This window comes from Lepus europaeus, chromosome 1 (genome assembly GCF_033115175.1).
Source record: "Lepus europaeus isolate LE1 chromosome 1, mLepTim1.pri, whole genome shotgun sequence".
NCBI lineage: Eukaryota > Metazoa > Chordata > Mammalia > Lagomorpha > Leporidae > Lepus > Lepus europaeus.
Genome location: NC_084827.1, coordinates 89,720,513 through 89,742,566, shown reverse-complemented (window position 1 = coordinate 89,742,566; position 22,054 = coordinate 89,720,513). Strand labels below are relative to the sequence as shown.

At 40.4% G+C, this 22,054-nt stretch overlaps 1 protein-coding gene across 6 annotated transcripts in view; it reads left to right on the top strand.

Moving 5' to 3' along the window:
* The window catches only part of ORC4 (origin recognition complex subunit 4), a 77,159-nt gene that overhangs the window by 456 nt on the left and 54,649 nt on the right, over positions 1–22,054 (top strand). The window contains exons 1-2 of one of the 6 annotated variants that reach the window (XM_062186455.1): positions 361–475; positions 15,311–15,390. The exons of 1 other annotated variant lie outside the window; for it this stretch is intronic. The gene's annotated coding sequence lies outside the window, so the exon portion shown is untranslated. Of the gene's footprint in view, positions 1–359; positions 501–705; positions 891–15,310; positions 15,391–22,054 lie in introns of those variants that run through there. 4 more of the 6 variants (XM_062186464.1, XM_062186481.1, XM_062186435.1 and 1 more) reach the window with 4 other exon arrangements.

Below are 22,054 nucleotides of genomic sequence, written 5' to 3'. Positions count from 1 at the left end.
CTGGGGTCTCTCTGCTTGGGGGGGAGGGGGGGTTCGGGTAGAAGAGACTGGAGGCACTCACTGCGCATGTCACTCTCTGACGGGAGGCTGGTTGGTTGAAGGCAGGAGGAGGGGGAGGGGAGGAAATGAGATGTTTTCCCAGAAGGCTCCGAGGCGCTCGCGACCCGGAAGACATTGTAGCAGGGGGTAGAGGGGCGGGGGCGGGAAGGAGGAGGAAGTCGCTTCTCTTTAACACCCCCAGCTCCCTCCTCCCTCCTAAGAGAAAGTGGAGGAACGGAAGTGGGCGTGGACGGAGGCCCAAGGAGGTCACGTGCTTGCTCTGGGGGCGTGCGGGGTAGGAGAGGCTGTGCGTGCGCGGGGCATGCCGGGAGTAATTGTTTTACCGTTGGCAGCTGCAGGTGGAGCCCAGTAGAGAACGCAGCGAGGCGGTCTTGGAAAGCGGTCCTTACAGTCGCGGGATCCCCGCTTTGTCCTGGTAAAGACACGCTTTCTTGCGCGAGGTAATAGGGGGGTAGGCTGTCCTCACAAGGACGGTCAGGGGAGCCGGTGGCCAAAGGCAAACCGAAAAGGGGCGGATAGAAGGTTGTGGAGACCGAGAATGTGGCAAGTGGGCAGGCTTGTGTAGGCCGGGCAGGCCAGGACCGGTCGGGATCCTTCTCTCTCGTGACCTCACCATAAGCCTGTCTTTACGTCTCTGACGAGTAGCGGGAGTCCTGAGGACGCTGGGCCTGCAGCGCGGTGCTGGGTGAGATGCACGGTGGTCCGGGTTCGAGAGAAACGGGATCTCTGCCGCCTCGGCAGGTGACTGATGACTTTCACAGAGCTGGGAACCTCACCAGGGAGAGAGACAACCCTCGCGTGTGCATTTTGACTTGACCAGAGCATTGCTTGTAAGTGGCTGTGCGCGCTTCTTCGCTGAGCTCACAGCCTTCCTTGGGCGGCTTGCAGGAAGGAGCGGGTAGCGGACCCTTGAGTAGAATTTCTCTCCATGTCTTCTGTTGTTGCTGTAACAAAAAGCCAATGCTTGTTCTCAGAGAGGGATATGCAGTTGTGTAGCTGTTGATACTGAGTTTTATGGTTGATAGAGACGGGTCTTAGTCAGATTTTCTCTACCAATACCGTGGGTGGTAGATTTTTTTTAAAGGGTTGTTTGGTCTTACCTTTCTGTGGGTACGTGCTGTATTTTAAGCTTTTGGTTTCTCAGTTAAATGCTACCTGTTTTTGTTGGAAATAATGTTTATACCTTATAAGGGTTCAGCATTTTTTAGGAAAGGATTTGTAAAACTTTCATAGTGAAACAGCAATTTCTTTTTCACTTTCGTTTTATATGATCTTAATTTTAAAAATCCCAACCTTTGAGTTTTCTTCTTTATAAAGATACTTTGAGGAATCATCACTTATGTATTTTTTCAAAACTACGAATTGAAAATTCCTTCCGTTTATTGTGTTGGTATTATTGATTGTGTGGTGTGACCTTTTTAGGGTACACTATGGAAGTCACTGATTACATACTGTAAAACTTTGGGCCGTGGATCCTATTTGTGCATTATTGCTTAGTGCTTACTGCTCTCTATTTGTAGTCATGTCAGATAGATTCAAAACTAGATTCCTTTGTACTGAAACTGAATATTTACCACAGTAGAAAAAGTACAAGGCAATTAACGTGCCTTAGAATTTTTAAATTTTTTTTATGATAAAATACTAAATATGCAGAAAAGTGCCACAAACATATGCATAGTATAATGTGTAACTAAAGTGAACTCTGTAATCACTACTAAAGTCAAGAACTAGAATATAAGTGGCACCAGAGGAGCACCTGTCCTCCATTCATTCCTGACATCCTCCTTTACACCTCAGAGGGTGACATTATCTTGATTTCTGTGGTAATAATTTTCCATGGTTCCTCCTAGTATTTTTTTTTTTTTTTTGACAGGCAGAGTGCAGAGAGAGAGAGAGAGAGAAAGGTCTTCCTTTTGCCATTGGTTTACCCCCCAATGGCCACCATGGCCGGCGCACCGTGCTGATCCGAAGCCGGGAGCCAGGTGCTTCTCCTGGTCTCCCATGGGGTGCAGGGCCCAAGCACTTGGGCCATCCTCCACTGCACTCCCTGGCCACAGCAGAGAGCTGGCCTGGAAGAGGGGCAACCGGGACAGAATCCGGCACTCCGACCGGGACTAGAACCCAGTGGGCCCACACCACAAGGCGGAGGATTAGCCTAGTGAGCCGCGGCGCCAGCCAGCTCCTAGTATTTTTTTAATCACATATGTCAGCATTCCTAAACAATATACACTAGTTTTGCTTTTCTTTTTATTTTGTGAAAATTGACTTATATATCATTTTGTATCCTTTTTTCTCTGAGACTTAACTGTTAATGTTTATTGAACTTAACCTTGTTCAAATATTTTCATTGCTGTATGGTAATGTTTATAATGTAACAGTACTATCTTTTTAGGAATAAGTGGAGTTAACTAGTCTAATTATTGGTGGACATTTGTATTGTGTTCCATTCTTAGCAGTTATGCACAGTGCCACAATGAATGTCCTTATACTTGTAGTATTCTTATGCTCATAACATGCATTTACATATATTTATCTTCAACATCACTTTGTTTAGTCAAACTTCTCTATCACTGGATATAGCAGTTTATATCCTCACAATAGTATATGATAGATCCCTTTATTTCTACCATCCAGCTAACAGTTATTTTTCATTTTTTGCGATTCTGAGGAATGTAGCTTTATGTTGTTTTACTTTATACTGTTCTGGTTACTAATGATATTGAGCACTTTCTCAAAAACATTTTAGTTATTTAGGTGTCCCTTTTTTGGAATTATCTCATTGTCTTTTTAGGTCTTTCCCAGTTTTATATGGGGTTTTCTGTTTTACTTAAAGATTTGTAGCAATATGGCAAATATCTTTTCTGTGCTTGCAGTATCACTCTCTTCCTAGATCATAGCTTTGTCTCCTTTTAGTCCCTTATTGGTTTATATTCTGCTAATGTTGTTATTTGAATTTTATATGTAGCCATGACTTCAGAAAACAACTTCTGCAGTTACCATACCCATTATGGTGCCAGTGGCTGCATGTGGCTTTTGAGCATTTGAAATTTGGCTAGTGTGACAGTCTGGGTTGTGATGTTTGTAAATGTAAAATAAATACCAGATTTCAAAGACTTAATATGACAACATTTAAAAATATCTGTCCTTTTCATTTTGATTACAAGTTGAGATTATAGTTAATTTAACATTGTTTTTTTGAAATATAGTTGTTACAAAATGTAAAATTATTTTATATATTTCTGTTGGCCAGCCCTATTTTCTGCCATCAGTATTAGTTCTTAATATATTTACCCCCCTCTTTGTTCTTAATTCCTTCATTTATTTTGGGATCTTTCTATTTTCATGTGAGTATACTCTTTAGAAATATATTCATCAGGGGCCAGAACTGTAGCTTAGTGGGTGAGGTTGCCACCTGCAGTGCCGGCATACCTTATGGGCAGCAGTTGGAGTCCAGGCTGCTCCACTTCCAATCCAGCTCTCTGCTATGGCCTGGGAAAGCCCCTGCACCCATATGGGAGGCCCGGAAGAGGCTCCTGCCTCTCTGTAACTCTGCCTTTCAAATAAATAAGTAAATCTTAAAATATATATATGTATATATACCCATTAGACATTCCATTCTGTTACCCAGTTCTCTTAAGTTTTTGCTTATCTTATAATGTCCTTGTTTTGCCTTAAATCTTTAGGAGTATATTGGGGATATTAAATTATACATTTGTGGTTATTTATTTTTTACTGCCTTGAAGATAACACTCTCCCTATTTTGGTTTTTATTCTTTATTTTGAGAAGTCAACTGTCAGGTTCTTGCTACTTTGAAGGGAATCTGTCTTTTAGCATATTTTATTTGTCCAATGTTGTTGTTGTTGTTTTTTTTTTTTTTTTTTTTTTTTTTTAAGATTTATTCATTTGAAAGTCAGGTTACAGAAAAGAAGAGGCAGAGAGAGAGAGAAAGGTCTTCCATCCACTGGTTCACTCCCCAAATGGCCACAACTGCCAGAGCTGTGCTGATCCGGTGCCAGGAGCCCAGAGCTTCTGGGACTCTCACGTGGCTGCAGGAGCTCAGGATCTTGGGCCATCTTCCCCTGCTTTCCCAGGCTATGGTAGATAGCTGGATCAGAAGTGGAGCAGCCAGGACTTGAACCAGCACCCATATGGGATGCTGGCATCACAGGCAGCGGCTTTACCTGCTATGCCACAGCGCCAGACCCCATAATTTTTCTTCCATTTCTCTAAGATGTTTTTGTGTTGGTATTTTTTTTCCTGCTTTGAGTTCACTGGGATTCTTAACTCATTCATCAGTATTTTTAAAAAATATTGGCCATGTCCATCTGTACTGTTTCTAGTTACCTTCTGAAAATGCCAGCTTTTATTGGCTTAGTTTTTGTAGTTCATTTATTGTCTATGCCAGATAATTGTAGTTTCTAAATTTTTGATGAATCTGTTTCTGCCGGTTCATTTTTGTGTCTGTGTGTGTGTGTGCGTGCATGTGCATGCACACATATTTGTCTTCCAAGTATTGTATTAGAAAAGAATATATAGGGGCCAGCGCCTGCAGTGCCAGCATCCCATATGGGTACCGGTTTGAGTCCCGTCTGCTCCACTTCCTATCTAGCTCTCTGCTATGGCCCAAGTCCTTGGGCTCCTGCACCAGCATGGGAGACCATGAAGAAGCTCCTGGCTCCCGGCTTCGTATCAGCTCAGCTCAGGCCGTTGTGGTCACTTGGAGAGTGACCCAGCAGGTGAAAGACCTCTCTCTCTCTGTATCAGTGTGTGTGTGTGTGTGTACCTCTTTCAAAGAAATAAATAAATCTTTTTCAAAAAAGATTATACAAGTCTATATGAGTCATAGTATAATAGTATCTTTTTAAAAAAAATTTTTTTTTTATTGGAAGGAGTTATACAGAGAGAGGAGGAGAGACAGAGAAAGATCTTCCATCCTTTGGTTCACTCCCCAGTTGGCTCTAATGGCTGGAGCTGGGCCAATCCAAAGCCAGGAGCCAGGAGCTTCTTCCAGGTCTCCCACGTGGGTGCAGGGGCCCAAGTCCTTGGGCCAACTTCTGCTACTTTCCCAGGCCATAGCAGAGAACTGGATCAGAAGTAGAGCAGTTGGGACTTAACTGGCGCCCATATGAGATGCCGGCACTGCAGGCGGCAACTTTACCTGTTAAGCCACAGCACTGGCCCCAATAGTATCTTTCCTAAGAAGGTGCACTTTTCTCAGAAAGATACTTAGGGATGCTACTAATCTCAGGTCACTTGCTGGATTTTTAAGATTTGGGATTCCTTCTGTTAACACACATAACATTAAACAGACTTGAATTCATACTTCTACTTTACTTCCAATCTTCCTTTGTTTTGATGATGTTGCCCTTGAAGTCTCAACTTAAATTAGGCTGTGTTTTATCAGAGTCTCCAGCTGTGTTGTGAGGCCCTGTTTTGACTTTTTAAAATATCCTAGCAGAGTTAGTAGCAGCTCAGCTTTATTCCTCAGCCTTTTCTTTTGGGTAGACAAATGCTCTTGTAGCTGAAGTAAGAGTGTAGTTTACTTCTGGTTTACTTTCTCCTAGATTTTGGCATGTAATTTCACACTGCCTTATTTCTTTCATCCTCACTTTGAAGGTTTTTGTTCTTCTTGTTGTCATCCTTAGCAGGAGTGTTGGTCCAGTTTGGCATTGCAATAAATGGCATATTCATCTCTCTTTCCTTTTTTTTCCTTAGATTTGATTTTCAGATCTTTATGCTTCTAATCAAAATTTTATGTTTAAACTTAACTCATATATTTGTTTTATTTTTCTAAAATCATGTTAGCCTATTTAGTATAAGAAGTGAAGTTAATGAAAAGCTTACAGTTTCAAGAGTGGAAGAATCTAATATATTATTCAAGTTTCAAATACATCTGCATGTCTTAATAATAAAAAAATAGCTCTTTGTCACAGATTGAGTTCTTGAAAGTATTTCCTGTTGCATTGCTCCATGGTGGACAAAATGACTGCACCTTTATTCCCTTACTTTGCTTATTCCCATGAAGGGTGTGATGTTAGACAAAGTGGATTCCATGTCCTTCATTTCTCCCCACCACCACTAACACACCACAAAGCAAACACATTTAGAAATTTTTGGCTGATTCCTTTGATATTAAAGTTTCAAATCTCTAAAAAACATCTTAGCCAGCTGCCTCTTTTTGTTTCAATTTTAGGCATTGTCAAATTAATACTGTGGACAGTGCACATTTAGATTATTTCCACTTACATTCCTTCCTCTTCTCACTGATGTGATAGTTTTTTGTAGATAACTTTTCTGTGTTTGTATAGTTTACACATGCCATTAGTTGGGCCCTAGCCTGTCTGCTGGTTTTCAGCTTATCCTCTCCATGTATTCAGAAGTTCAAGTAATTTCTATTTAACCACCATTATGAAATTTCTCCTAGAACCTTTTGATCTGCTCCAGTTTAAGCCCTTTGCCTGATATGGTTGCCACTTGTACATCCTCCTATTGTGCATCCTGTTTCCTATATTTTGTGTAATCCTTTGTCTTCATTTTGATTCTTCAGTCTTCAGTGGATTTCTGAGAAGCTTATGTTTTGACATGTTGTATTTGTTTAAGTGTCTATTTCAAAGCAGCTGTAAGTTTGGCTGGATGTAGAATTATAAGTTGGAAGATTTTTTGGAGGATTATGAAAGAATTCTTATCATCTGGTCATTCTGAAACCACTTTTATTTCAAATACTTTACATACTTTTATCTCCCCCTGGAAGCTTTTACATTCTGTTTATTTGAAGTTTATGGAATCTGCTTTTCTGTATTAAAGTTTTGAAATGTGAAAGTAATATGATTTAACTCTATTTACCAAGCATTTTATTAGTCCTTCATTCTAGCAACTTACCTGTTAGCTCTGAGAAAGTTCCTGGTTTTTTGTTTGTTTGTTTGTTTGCTTGTTTTTTTCCTTTAATTTTCTTACTTCTGTGTATTTGATTTTGGAACTTATTTAGTTGCTGTATTTCCTGGTCCTATTTCTTATCTGCCATTTTCTTTACATTTTGTGGAAATTTTACTTTACTTTTTCAGACCTTTGAGACTTTCACATTTGCTATTGTGTTTTTAATTTCTGAAAGCCATGTTTTTGGTGTGTTTTATTTTTGATGACATTCTGGTTTTTAATATCACTAGGAATTTAATTAAAGTTTTAAGAATTTTGTCTTGAAGTTTATTTCTCCATGCCTTCTGTATTTCCTCAAAGTTACACTTTCTGTTAGTATGTTTTGGGTTTTTTGTTTGTTTGTTTGTTTTTAAACCTTGAAGGCTTTCTTCAGCTGAGTTTTGATCCCTGATTGTGTTCAAACTGATGTTAGGGGCATTAGAAAGCTGTTTCAGGAGGCCAGTGCTGTGATGCAGTGGGTTAAAGCCCTGGCCTTAAGTGCTGGCATCCCATTTGGGCGCTGGTTCTAGTCCCAGCTACTCCCCTTCTCATCCAGCTCTCTGCTATGGCCCAAGTCCTTGGGCCCCTGTACCCGTGTGGGAGACCCAGAAGAAGCTCCTGGCTTCGGATTAGTGCAGCTCCGGCCGTTGCGGCCATCTGGGGAGTGAACCATTGGATGGAAGACCTCTCTCTCTCTCTCTCTCTGTCTCTGTCTCTACCTCTACCTCTCTCTGTAACTCTTTCAAATAAATGAAATAAGCCTTTAAAAAACAATAAGAGGAACGGCGCCACAGCTCACTAGGCTAATCCTCCGCCTTGCGGCGCCAGCACACACTGGGTTCTAGTCCCGGTCAGGGCACCGATCCTGTCCCGGTTGCCCCTCTTCCAGGCCAGCTCTCTGCTGTGGCCAGGGAGTGCAGTGGAGGATGGCCCAAGTGCTTGGGCCCTGCACCCCATGGGAGACCAGGAGAAGCACCTGGCTCCTGCCATTGGATCAGCGCGGTGCGCCGGCAGCAGCGCGCCAACCGCGGCAGCCATTGGAGGGTGAACCAATGGCAAAAGGAAGACCTTTCTCTATCTCTCTCTCTCACTGTCCACTCTGCCTGTCAAAAAAAAAAAAAAAAAAAAAAAGAATTACACAGAGAGAGAAGGAGAGGTGGAGAGAGGTCTTTAACCTGCTGGTTCATTCCCCAGTTGGCCACAGTGGCCAGAGCTGGGCCAGGAGCCAGGAACTTCTGGGTCTCCCACACCAGTGCAAGGGCCCAAGGACTTGGGCCATATTCTGCTGCTTTCCCAGGCCGTAGCAGAGTGCTGGAACGGAAGTGGAGCAGCCGGGTCTTGAACCGGTGCCCATATGAGATACCGATGCTGTGGCCTAGCAGGTAAAGCCACTGGCCACATTAACTGCAACATTTTTTAAGGGAGAAATCCTGATGTCAATATCTTTAGGTGTTTGAAAAACTTCCTCTAGGGCTGTTAAGATTGGTCTGAGAAGAATTTTCTAATCTCCTGTCAATGATTCTCCTCGGGAACAGTTTGGCTCCCCAGGGGAAATTTGCCAGTGTTTAGAGAAATGTTTTGTCTGTAGGTAGGTTGCTACTGAAAACTAGTGGGTAGAAGCTGGGAATGCTGCAATGTGTAGGGCAGCTCTCATAATGAAGAATTATCCAATGTAAAATATCAGTAGTGCCTACCTTGAGAAACCTTGCTCCAGATGATAAAACTGTCAATGCTCTCAGAACACATTGGAAGAAAAGAGCTTTAGAATTTCAACAGTGAATATATGAACACTTTTAATATTCCCCCCCTCTCAGATTCCCCCTCTCAGTTTTTTTTTTTTTTTTTTTTTTTTTTTTTTTTTGACAGGCAGAGTGGACAGTGAGAGAGAGACAGAGAGAAAGGTCTTCCTTTTGCCGTTGGTTCACCCTCCAATGGCCGCCGCGGTAGCGCGCTGCGGCCGGCGCACCGCGCTGTTCCGATGGCAGGAGCCAGGTGCTTCTCCTGGTCTTCAGTTTTTTAATATTTTTTTGTCTGTGGTACTCACACATTCTGCTAAGTCTCCTGTTTCCCCAGTGTAGACTGTTTCTGTTTTAACCTATAAACAAAAAATGGCTTGTCTTCTAGGGGCATGAAATAGAGGCTCCCCTTTAATTTAACTTAAACCATGTTAGATCTTTTTGGTGACAGATTTATCAATCAATTCTAGCCCAAATTAAAAGACTAGTTATCAGTGAACATGGTATTACAATGCTGATAATATTTGGACAGGATTGGCTAGTGAGACTGGTTACCTTGTGGTTTTTAGTACATGCATAAATAGGAAAATAAGGTACAAGTTGAAGATTATAAACTAGAAAGTATATGAAATCTGGAATTGTTGGTTTTTCCCATCCTTTTATTTCAGTTTTATTCAACTCCTGTACAAAATACTGACCTTCAAACACATTTATTGGAATTAGTACCTTTCCCTTATTTCTTTTTCTTTTTTTTATTTTTTATTTACTTGACAGGTAGAGTTAGAGACAGTGAGAGACAGACAGAAAAGTCTTCCTTCTGTTGGTTCACTCCCCAAATGGCCACTACAGCCAGCACTGTACCGATCCAAAGCCAGGAGCCAGGTGCTTCCTCTGGTCTCCCATGCAGGTGTAGAGGCCCAAGCACTTGGGCCATCCTCCACTGCCTTTCCGGGCTATAGCAGAGAGCTGGACTGGAAGATCAGCAGCCAGGACTATACCCCGGCACCCATATTTGATGCTGGCGCCGCAGGCGGAGGATTAACCAAGTGAGCCATGGCACCGGCCCTCCTTATTTATTTTTATCTTTAAACCCATATTTGCCCACCTGCCTCCTCCGGTGAAACATAAAAAAATATTAATCCTGTACTACTTTCATGAGGAATAGGGAGATTGAGAATAGTATAAAATTTGACTTTTCAGCATTAAACTTGTGAGTCTGTTATCTTTTATTTTGCTACATACACATTTTAACTTCCTCCAAAATCTGTTTTCATATTTTACCATTTATAAAAATATATATTTTTGTTTTTAATCTAGATAATCCATAAATTCAGTTTATGTTCCTGTCTTTTTTTGTTTGTTTGTTTTGTTTTTGACAGGCAGAGTGGATAGTGAGAGAGAGAGACAGAGAGAAAGGTCTTCCTTTTTGCTGTTGGTTCACCCTCCAATGGCCGCTGTGGCCGGCGCATCGTGCTGATCCGAAGCCAGGAGCCAGGTGCCTCTCCTGGTCTCTCATGCGGGTGCAGGGCCCAAGCACTTGGGCCATTCTCCACTGCCTTCCCGGGCCATAGCAGAGAGCTGGCCTGGAAGAGGGGCAACCGGGACTAGAACCGGCACCCCAACTGGGACTAGAACCCAGTGTGCTGGCGCCGCAAGGTGGAGGATTAGCCTGTTAAGCCACAGCGCCGGCCAATGTTCCTGTCTTAAGATAACCACTTCCAGAGTTTGTGTATGTCTCTGTCATTTTTTAATAATACCAAAAATGTTTCCCTAAAATTCTGGGTGTAGCTAATACCCATTAGACTTATTGGAATATATAACACAAAAGCTGTATTATCACCATGTGTTGCAGCATCATCCTGCTATAATGTCTGGCAACTTTCATGCTTTTAAAAATTTCCCTTAAAACTCATACATATTTGTGACATGTTTATTATTTTCTTTTTATTTGAAAGGCAGAGAGACAGAGACAGATCTTCCATCAGCTGGTAAACTCCCTAAATGACCCCTACAGCCAGAGCTGGGCCATGCCAAGGCCTGAAGCCCAGACTCAGTTCAGGTCTGCCATATGAATGACAGGAACTTAAGATCTTAAACCATCATCTGCTGCCTCCCATGGGGAGTGTTAATAGGAAGAGGATTAGAATTGAATTAGCTGAGACAAACCAGCCACTATGATACTGGATACAGGTGTCCCAAGTGGGGACCTAACCACTGTACCACATGCCCACCACTTCTGACATATTTAAAAGTTAAAACAAATATCCTAATTAGCACACAGAAATTTATATAGTCAAATTAGTTACAAAAACAATACATATTGGGGCCGGCACTGTAGTGCAGCAGGTTAACGCCCTGGCCTGAAGTGCCTGCATCCAAATTGGGTGCCGGTTCAAGACCTGGCTGCTTCACTTCCAATCCAGCTCTCCGCTGTGGCCTGGGAAAGCAGTAGAAGATGGTCGAAGTCCTTGGGCCCCTGCACCTGTGTGGGAGACTCGGAGGAAGCTCCTGGCTACTGGCTTCGGATCGGCGCAGCTCCGACCGTTGGGGCCAGTTGGGGAGTGAACCATTGGATGGAAGGAAGATCTCTCTCTCTCTCTCTCTCTGCCTCTCCTCTCTCTGTGTAACTCTGACTTTCAAGTAAAATAAATAAATCTTTTTAAAAAAATACATGTTTAGTGTAAAACTAACAGGAAAAGATGAGAATCACCTATAATCTCTGTTCCTAAAAATAATTTTTTAAGATGCTTATACGTATAATTTTAGTCTCTTAACTTTGTTCTTATATATTTATTATCAGAGTAGTATCATATAGTTTTGTTGTTTACATTTAAAAGGAATAATATGTAGACACCGTCTTTATATAAAAAACCTTTAAAGAATAATGGTATTATTTGCTTGAAATTGCCAAAAATTTCTTTCCCAACTTTTGAGACTTACGTTTGTGGATAGAGCCATGATTGGTGTTGACAAAGGAGAATACAATATAAAAATTTTCTTACTTTGGTATTTAAATGCTCTTGAGGCCTCTGATTTCTTAAAAATAACAAATACACACGAAATAGATGAATGAGTTTTAAAGCATTATTTTAGTAGCTAATATTTCCCTTGAATTACCTTTCATTGTTTTGCCAACCTTGCTGTAGGGACACAATCTGCTAAGGCAGGTATTTCCCATACATTTTATTTTACTGAGATTTGTGCCTCATTTTGTAGGTTGTCTGCCTTACTGGCTTAAAAGTAAGTATCTTTTGTACTTATATTTCATTTTCACAAATCTTCCCTAAGATTGTGTAGATCACCTGGCTTTTTTACTGATTGTCGTAAATAAGGGTGAACTATTTTTCAGGCCTAGACTTCTACACATATTTTGGATCTCAGCAGTTGACTATGGGGCTGGTGCTGTAGTGTAGCAGGTAAAGCCACCATCTGCAGTGCCAGCATCCCATATGGGTGCCAGTTTGAGACCCGGCTGCTCTGCTTCTTATCCAGCTCTGCTGTGGCCTGGGAAAGCAGTAGAAGATGGCCCAAGTCCTTGGGCCCCTGCACCTACATAGGAGACCTGAGGGAAGCTCCTGGCTCCTGGCCTCAGATTTGCGTAGCTCCTGCCATTTAGGCCAATTAGGGAGTGAACTGGAGGATGGAAGACCTCTCTCTCTCTTTCTCCCTTTCCCTCTCCTTCTCTCTCTGACTTTCAAGTAAATAAATCATAAAAAAAAAGTTGACTTTAAGCTTTATTAAAAAAAAAAAAAGAAAGCTATAATCCTAAAGCTGTACCTATGAAAATTGTATTCATTAAATAAAAGCTATCTTAAAAAAATGTTGCCTGCAATGGAAAGTAAAACTTAGGCCTTTGATCCTACCTTCCTTCCATTGTCCTTCCTTTTTCCTTGTTTCTTTCCTTCCCATGATTGATGTGGTCTGTTCAGGTTTTTTAAAATTAATGGGCTTTTGGCCGGCGCCGCGGCTCACTAGGCTAATCCTCTGCCTTGTAGCGCCGGCACACCAGGTTCTAGTCCTGGTCGAGGCGCCGGATTCTGTCCCGGTTGCCCCTCTTCCAGGCCAGCTCTCTGCTGTGCCCCGGGAGTGCAGTGGAGGATGGCCCAAGTGCTTGGGCCCTGCACCCCATGGGAGACCAGGAGAAGCACCTGGCTCCTGGCTTCGGATCAGCGCGGTGCGGCCGGCTGCAGCCCGCCGGCCGCGGCGGCCATTGGAGGGTGAACCAATGGCAAAGGAAGACCTTTCTCTCTGTCTCTCTCACTGTCTGCTCTACCTGTCAAAAAAAAAAAAATTAATTAATGGGCTTTTAAGAGGATTTTTAGGTTTAAAAATTCTCAAATGCTTTGAATTAGATAGGTTTATAAAAAATTGAGTAGAAAGTAGGAAGTTTTCATATGTCTGTTTTTCTTCCACTCCTTTACTAATTATTAACTTAGTCTGGCCTATTACTAGCAGTATGCCGTGGTGTGATATATTCAATATTAACAATTGCTAAACTGATGTTAACATTATTATCAATAAGTTTAATTTTCTTTAGGGTTCAGCCTTCTTGTTGAATATTCCATGGGTGTTGGCAAATTTGAAATTACATAGATCTACCATTACAGTGTCATACAGAATGGTTTCACTGCCCTTTGAAAATAAATCTCCTTTGTTCCACCATTCTTTCCTTCCCTTGAACTCTCGACATCCATTGGTCTTTTCACTCTTGTCCTTTTGCCTTTCCAGAATCCAATATAGTTGGAGTCATACAGTATGTAACTTCTTCAGATTCTTTTTTTCACTTAGCAATATGCATCAATGCGTCTATGTTTCCTCCATGTCTTTTCATAATTGATATTCTTTTTTTTAAAAAAAACATTAATTTATTTGAAAAGTGGAGTTGCTCTTTTGAATCAACATCTACCATGTTTGTTGCTATTTCTTTTCTCTATCTTTACTCTTAATTTTTTTCTGTATATGTCCGCCATTATTTTCTGCTTTCTCTGGTTTTCATTATGCTTTTAATATGTTTTGTTTTTTTCCTCACTCAGCCTATCATATTCATATTCATACTTCTTATTTACTTCTTTTAGTGATTGCCTTTGAGTTTGTTGTATACAGTTACATCCAATTCAAGTTCACTTTCAGATAACACTATACCATTTACTGGATGGTGCAATGTACCACCAGTATTCTAAATCCTCCACCCCATCCTTTAAAACATTTTTATTCATTGCACTCATCTATAAACCATGATTACTGATCACATTTTAAAATTTTATTTAATTAATTTTATTTGAACCACAAAGAAAAATCTCCAACTACTTGTTCACTCCCCAAATACTTACAACAACCAGGACTGGGGCAGACCAAAGCTAGAAGCGAGAAACTCAATCCATTTCTCCTATATGAGTGACAGTGACCCAAGAACTTGAGCCATTATCTTCGGCCTCCCAGGTTGTACATTAACAGAAAGCTGGAATTAGGAGTGGAGCTGGGATTTGAATCTAAGCACTCAGGTATGGGATGCGGATGTCTCAAGCAGCATCTTAATTCCTATGCCAAATTCCACTGTGAAACATTTTCCCCTTAATATATACTTTTTTTTTTAATTCTTAAAGGTTTTTTGTTTATTTTAATGTATTTGAAAGAGAGAAAGAGACACAAGTGTAGAGAGATCTTCCATCCACTGAATCACTCCGCAAATGCTCACAACAGTTAGAGCTGAGTCAGTTTGAATCCAGGAGTCAGAAACTTCATCTGTGTATCCCATGTATATGGTAGGGGCTCACACACTTGAACCATCATCTGCTGCCTGCCAGTATGCATTATTGAGAAGCTAAATCAGAAGTAGAGATGAGACTCCTTCCCAGGCATTCCAGTATGGGATGGTGGACATTCCAAGTGGTAGCTTAGCCTGTTGCATCACAGGGCTGCCCTCATTCCTATTATTTGAACAAATGCTTATCTGCTAGATCAGTTAAGAATATAAGAATAACATTTATTTTAACTTTGCTTATTCTTTCTGTAATACTTTTCCTTTGTTTATGTTGATCTGAATTTCTGAACTACATAATTGCTTTCTAACTTTTTTTTAAACATGTCTTGCTGACAACACAATTCCTTCAATGTTTGGGAGAGTCTTTTATTTGTCCTTCATTTTTTGAAGGATAATTTCACTTGATCCAGATTCTAGATTGTTTTATTTCCGACATATTAAATCTCTTGTTCCACTTTCTTCCTGTTTACATGGTTTTTGAAGAGAAGTCTGATGTAAAACGTCACTGCTCCTCTACAGGTCAAGTGTTCCATTTCCTCTACCTGCAAGATTTTCTATTTGTCTATGATTTTTCTGCAGTTTGAATTTGATATACTTTTTAAAAAAATTTTGGGGGTCTACCTTACTGAATGTCCTGGTTCTGTGGTTTGGTGCCTTTATTTTGAAAAATCCTCAGTCATTCAAAGGTTTTCGTCTATTCGTTCTAGTTTTTCCCTTATGCATGTTATATCTTTTGTAGTCATCTCATGATTCTTAGCTATTCTTTTCCATCCCTTTCATTCATTTTTTTCTTGTTGCATTTCAGTTTTGCAAGTAAAATTTATTTATTTTTTTTGACAGGCAGAGTGGATAGTGAGAGAGAGAGAGACAGAGAGAAAGGTCTTCCTTTTTGCCGTTGGTTCACCCTCCAGTGACCGCAAGTAAATATTTTACTTACTGATTATTTTCTGGATCATGTCCCTGTTGAGCCCATCAAGGGTATTCTTTATTTTTGTCACAGATTTTGACTTTTAGCATATCTTCCTGAGTCTTTCTCAGAATTTCCAGCTTTCTACTTACATGTAACAAGGATACTTCAAAGAGTCATGGAAAAATGGAATTAGAACGTTTATTTCGGTGCAAAATATTTTTGAAATCTGTGCGAATCTTTTCATAATATACATTTTCCATTAACATTTTGAAGACCCCTTGTATACATGGGTTTTTAGACCAAAATAAACTTAACTTTTAATTCTATTTTCTATGAACTTTTTGAAGTAATATCATACTATTTGTAGTTGTTTTTAAATTCCCAGTCTGATAATTTCATTATCTTATTATATCTGATCCGAATGCAGCTCTGGCTCATCAGTCTCTTTAAGGTGTTGCTGTGGATTTGTTCTGAGAGGAGGAGCGTGGTGGGGGCAAGAGGCGCAGAGTCACCACAAAGACACTGGGAGTCTGGTGAAAGTGGGCCAGAGGGGAGCAGCCCACAGACTCGTTTATTTCAGTTGGTACAGCAGCTTAAATAGCGGAGGCAGCCAATCCAGTCAAGGGGCGTTTTATGCCCTAACCAATCACAGCCCATTGCCAAGCAGGCTCTGTTGCCAGGTGGTTTCCCAGGGGCTTTCCCAGGGAGTTTCTGAAGCCACTCCTGAGTAACTGATGCTCACTTGCCAGCAGCCATCTTGGCATGGACTTCTCATTCCACCACATTAAGGTATGTCTTTTTTTTTTTATATGCTTTACATTTTTTGTTTATGGTCAAACATGTACACTTGATATAAGGAACTGAGTAAAGAAGTATTTAAAGATTTTATTTATTTATTTATTTATTTGAGAAGTAGAATTACAGAGAGGGGAAAAGACACAGAGACAAAGGTCTTCAATCCACTGGTTCACTGCCCAAATGACCACAGCTTTCAGAGCTGAGCCAATCCAAAGCCAGGAGCCAGGAGTGTCTTCTCGTTCTCCCACAAGGGTGCAGGGCCCAAGTACTTGAACCATCTTCCACTACTTTCCCAGGCCATAAACAGAGAGCTGGATTGGAAGAGTAGCAGCTGGGGGGCAGGCACCATGGCACAGTAGGTTAATCCTCTGCCTGCGCACTGGCATCCCTTATGGGTGCTGGTTCTAGTCCTGGCTGCTCCTCTTCCCATCAAGGTCTCTGCTGTGGCCTGGGAAAGCAGTATAAGATGGCCCAAGTGCTTGGGGCCCTGCACCGGCATGGGAGACCAGGGAGAAGTGCCTGGCTCATGGCTTCGGATTGGCACAGTGCCAGATCAGCACAGTGCCATCCATAGCAGCCATTTGGGGAGTGAACCAACAGAAGGAAGACCTTTCTGTTTCTCTCACTGTCTGTAACTCTACCTCTCAAATCAATTTAAAAAAATTTTTTTTTTTTTTTAAAAAAGAGCAGGAGGCTTTATTGATTAGGTATTAACTAGTGGAGATAGCCATTTTGTAATCCTTTGGAGAAATAAGTCCCAGATTTTTGTGTGTGAGCCTGTATCCTTTACAGGTGCTTCATTCCCTCCTTCTCCTGAAGTGTTTCAGGAAGACGAGAGAGGACTGCAATTGGATATTTCCTTTCCCCATATCTATTAGGCTTTGATAAAATTCTACTTAGGTTCTTCCCAGACTGATTCTCTTAAAGCCAAGCTTTATTAAGGGAAACAGTGCTCTGGGTGTATTTCATTATGGCTACTTTTTCCCACCTTCTGCTGAAACAGGAGGAGTTTTTCTCTGATCTTCACTGTAATAATCTGGTAGATTCTGGGAAGTAAAAACTTAGGACTGTTGAAACCTCCCTTAGAATAAATTGCCTTGGAGTTCATAACTGTCAGACCTCTTCATTGAGCCTTCATTGACACCCCAATAAGGGCTCCAGTGTGATTTCTGCTTCTGTTCCTGATAAGCTGTGAATATCTGCCTGTGTCTTTCCAGTTTGAGGGAAAACAGTTGGTTCTGTGACTTCTGTTTTTTCCTGGATCTATGTATGAGTTGCTTTCAGTTTGTTCAGCCTTTCGCTTGTGACAAGGTTGTCAGCTTCCAATTGCCTTATATGAGAGACCTTGAAACTTTTATAATTTTTTTGTAAAAATTTTATGAAAAACTATGTATTTATGGGATTTTTTGTTTGTTTGGAAAGAGTGACACAGAGAGAGAATCACATTATTAAGAAGCTGGATCAGAAATGGATGGCTAGGATTGGAATCAGGCACTCTGATTGGGGATGCAGGCATTCCAAGTGGTGGCTTGATTCACAACACCACAATATCCCCAACTCCTTGAGACTTTTTGAACCAAAAATTACTCATTAATCTTTATTAATAATACAACTAAATTAACCAAGGCTGATCAACTAATTGCTATGTTGAATAGTCTTTCACTATGTATATGTATCATACTAAGTTATCCAGTCTCCAACTACTGCATATTTTCTTTGTTGTAACCACTATAGTAAACACGCTCATAGTGTATATCTATGATTATTTCTTATGGAGTAAAGTCCTAGAGATAGAGTAGCTGGATAAAAGACTATGGTGATGTGGGTCTGGCATCTTAATTTTCAATCCAGGTTCTTGCCCCTCACAGAGGTAAGAATTCTAAGTGGAGGCATATATAGGTGTAAGTGAGAACAGGATTTATTTAGCAGTGAGAGAGAAAACACGTGAGTGTGGGCTACCCCACATGGAGAAATATCCATTATGAATGGACCAGAAGGTTGCCCCTGAGAAAAACAAAAGCCTGAATAGTACCTCCAACCCACCTCAGGAACAAAAAGAGAGCCTCCTCCCTGTTCTCAGCCTTTTTTATGAGGTAGGATATGGTACTTTAATTGAATAAGCAAATGGGGTGGGGTCTTAGCATGTGTGAAGCTCTCTAGGATTTTTATGGCACCTCTATGTGGAGCTTAATATCCATGTGGTATGAAGGCATCTCTTCCTTCCTAGTCTTTGATGAGGCACAGGTTATATTCTGGGAAGTTGGGCATTGCAGACTGACAGGTAAAGAGATAACATATTGCAGGGCTGGCAAGAATTTCAGCTCATCTAGGCCTAACTAACCACCTGCCTATTTACACCATATTAGTGATCAGGTGCTTCTACCATGATTATGTCTTACTTCCATTAACCGCAACTCTATCACCTGTGACTATTGACTATTAACTAAAACAAAAGACTCTTTACTTTTGTATGCCAAAATGGAATCACATTTACTCTTTTTAAGAGAGAACACTTTTCCTGTATAATAAATAATTGGTTTTTAAATTTGAGATATTTGTTTTGTTATTTTGCATTAACATCACTTTATAATTTAATGATTTTGCCACTTATAAGTGTGAGTTAAAAAGGGAGTAGAACATGGTAAACAATGGAACATCTCCATTTACCCCATTAATATTACAAACACTGAAATAAGAGTTTTTTATAATTTTTTGGATAAAACAATGAATTCATAACTAATTTATTTTTCCAGTGGCAAAATTTTCTGTTTGGGAACTAAAATTGAGCATTTTTCAGATTGAAGGACTCTTACAGTCTTGTTGGGAAGAATGGTTGTTTTTAAGCTCATTTCCTATGGTAACCACATAAAATTGGATCAGAAGGACTTTTTTGTTTGATTTCTTTAGTATTAAATATTAGTAGTGATAATGGGCTTCCTCTTCATAATTTTATTTGGAGCATCTAATACTTGTTTTTCTTTTTTCTTAGAAATATACAGTACATTGACATTATCTGTAGATACCCTATTCTGCAGTAGAACTACTCACTCACTATCCAGCTTTAACTTAATATTTGTCAGTCAGATTTTCCCCAGCCTTCCCCACTTCCCTCCAAGCTGCTGGTAACCACCATTATATTTTTAACTTATGTTAGACCACCTGTTTTTAAATTTTTTTAAAAAAGGTTTATTTATTTGTTTATTTGAAAGGCAGAGTGTGGGCTGGTGTTGTGGCACAGCTGATTAAGCTGCCACTTGCAGTGCCAGCATCCCATATCAGAGCACTGTTTACAGTCCCTGCTGTTCTGCTTCTGATCCAGCTCCCTGCTAATGTGCATGAGAAAGCAGCAGATGATAGCTTAACTACCTTGGATCCTGACTTTTATGGTTTAGGAAGTGAACCAGTGGAAGGAAGATGTCTTTCTCTCTGTCTTTTCCCCTCTGCCTCTCAAATAAAATAAATCTTAAAAAGGGGGTAGGGAGGGAGAGATCATACATCCTTGGATTCATGCCTCTCAAATGGCTACAGCAGCTAGGTTTCAGCTAGGCCAAAACCAGGAGCCAAGAACTCCATCTCAGCTTACTACATAAGTGCCAGAGGCCCAAGTAGTTGAGCCATCCTCCACTGCCCTCCCAGGAACATTAGTGGGGAGCTGGATCAGAAGTGGAACCGCTGTGACTTAGCCAGCATTCTGATATGGGATGCCAGATTGGCATGCAGCGCCTTAACTTACTGTTTCACAAGGCTGGCTCTCACCTATTTTTTAGACTCCATGTTTGAGTGAGATCATGTGATATTTGTTTTTCTGTGCCTGGCTTTTTTCACTTAACATAATGACCTTCAGTTCCATCTATGTTTTCATAAATGACAAGATTTCATCATTTTTATATGGCTTATTAATATTCCATTGTATATATGTTCCACATTCTCTTTAGCCATTCATCAGTGGTTAGACTCTTAGGTTGTTCATTTCTTGGTTATTGTGAATAGTGGTACAATAAACGTGGAGTGCAGATGTCTCTTTGACAGACATCTGAGTTTGTGACTCAAAGTCTATTTCTTCTACATATAGCTATCCTTTCTTTCTGTTTCCATTAAGAGGGAATATTTTTTTCATTCCTTCACTTTAAGTAGATGTGTGTCCTTAAAGGTGAAGTGGGTCTCTTCTAGACAGAATATAACTGAATCTTGCTTTTTTTTCCTATGCATCTGCTCATCTTTTGATTGAAGAATATATTCATTTACATTCAGAATAATTATCAATAGATTAAGAACTTACTACTGCTATTTTTTTTTTTTTTTTTGACAGGTAGAATTAGAGACAGTGAGAGACAGAAAAGTCCTTCCGTTGGTTCACTCCCCAAATGGCCTCCATGGCCGGTGCTGCGCCAATCTGAAGCCAGGAGCCAGGAGCTTCTTCCAGGTCTCCCATGTGGGCACAGGGGCCCAAACACTTGGGCCATCCTTCACTGCTCTCCCAGGTCACAGCAGAGAGCTGGACTGGAAGAGGAGCAACTGGAACTAGAACCTGGCACCCATATGGGATGCTGGCGCCGCAGGCAGAGGATTAGCCAAGAGAGCCACGGCGCCAGACCCAACTACTGCTATTTTATTAATTGTGTTCAGACTGTTTCATAAATCCATTCTTTTTTCTTCTTTTGCTTCTTTTATGGCTAATGCAGATTTTTGCTATATGGTAACCATAAGATGTAGATAAAACATTTTCTCTTTAAAACATGTTATGTTAAGCTGATAATGTATATTTGATCGTACATAAAAGTTCTGTAATTTTACTACCTCCACATTTGAATTTGAAGGCTCAATTTACTTTTTTAAATATTATATTTGCCTTAACAGATTAGTGTAAGTCTAGTTATTTTTGTTGTTTCTGTATTTTAACCTTTGTTTAGAAATATAAGGGATTTACACACTACCAAAATATTAAGAGTACTCTGAATTTGACTACATATTTACTTTAACCATTTTTTTTTAACTTGAAGAACTCCCCTTTAGTATTTCTTTTGGGTAAGCTTGGTGTTGATGAACTCCCTCAACCTTTGGCTAAGAATGTTTAATTTTAATACTCTGAATATATCACTGTCCTCTCTTCTGACTTGTAGAATTTTCTGTTCAGAAAACCACTAATAGTTATGGAAGTTTGCTTGTATGTGACAAGTCTCTTATATCCTGTTGCTTTCTAGAATCTGTCCTTATTTTCTTTTCATTTTTTTTTTTTAAGATTTCTGTTTGTTTGAGAGAGAGAGGTACAAAGAGGGAGAGACAAAGAGGAAAGTCTTCCATCTACCAATTCACTCCCCAAATAACCGCAAGCAGCTGGAGATGGGTCAATCTGAAGCCAAGAGCCAGGAGCTAGGAGCTTCTTGCAAGACTTCCACATAGGTGCAGGGTGAAGTTGGGCCATCTACTGCTTTCCCAGGTTCATAGTAGAGAGCTGGATCAGAAGAGGAACAGCCTAGACACAACCGGTGCCCATATGGGATGCCTGCACGGCAGAGAGTCTTAGCCTACTATGCCCCAGCACATAGTTTAATTATAATATATCTTGGTATATTCTTAAGGTTGATCCTTCTTAGTGCCCTTTGAGCTTCATGAATCTGGTGTTTATGTACCTCTTAAGATTTGGAATGTTTTTTGATAATACTTCTTTCTCTTTCTCTTTTTTTTGGGACTTTGATAATTTATATATTACTGTCCGAGAGTACCCTTATATTTTCCTGACTCTTTCTTGTTCTTTTTCTCTTGTTCTTGTAATTGGGTCATTTCAAATGACATGACTTCTGCATGATCTGGTCTGCTGATGTGGTCTGCTGTTGAAACTTTCTATTGAATTCTTCAGTAAAACTCGTCATTGAAAT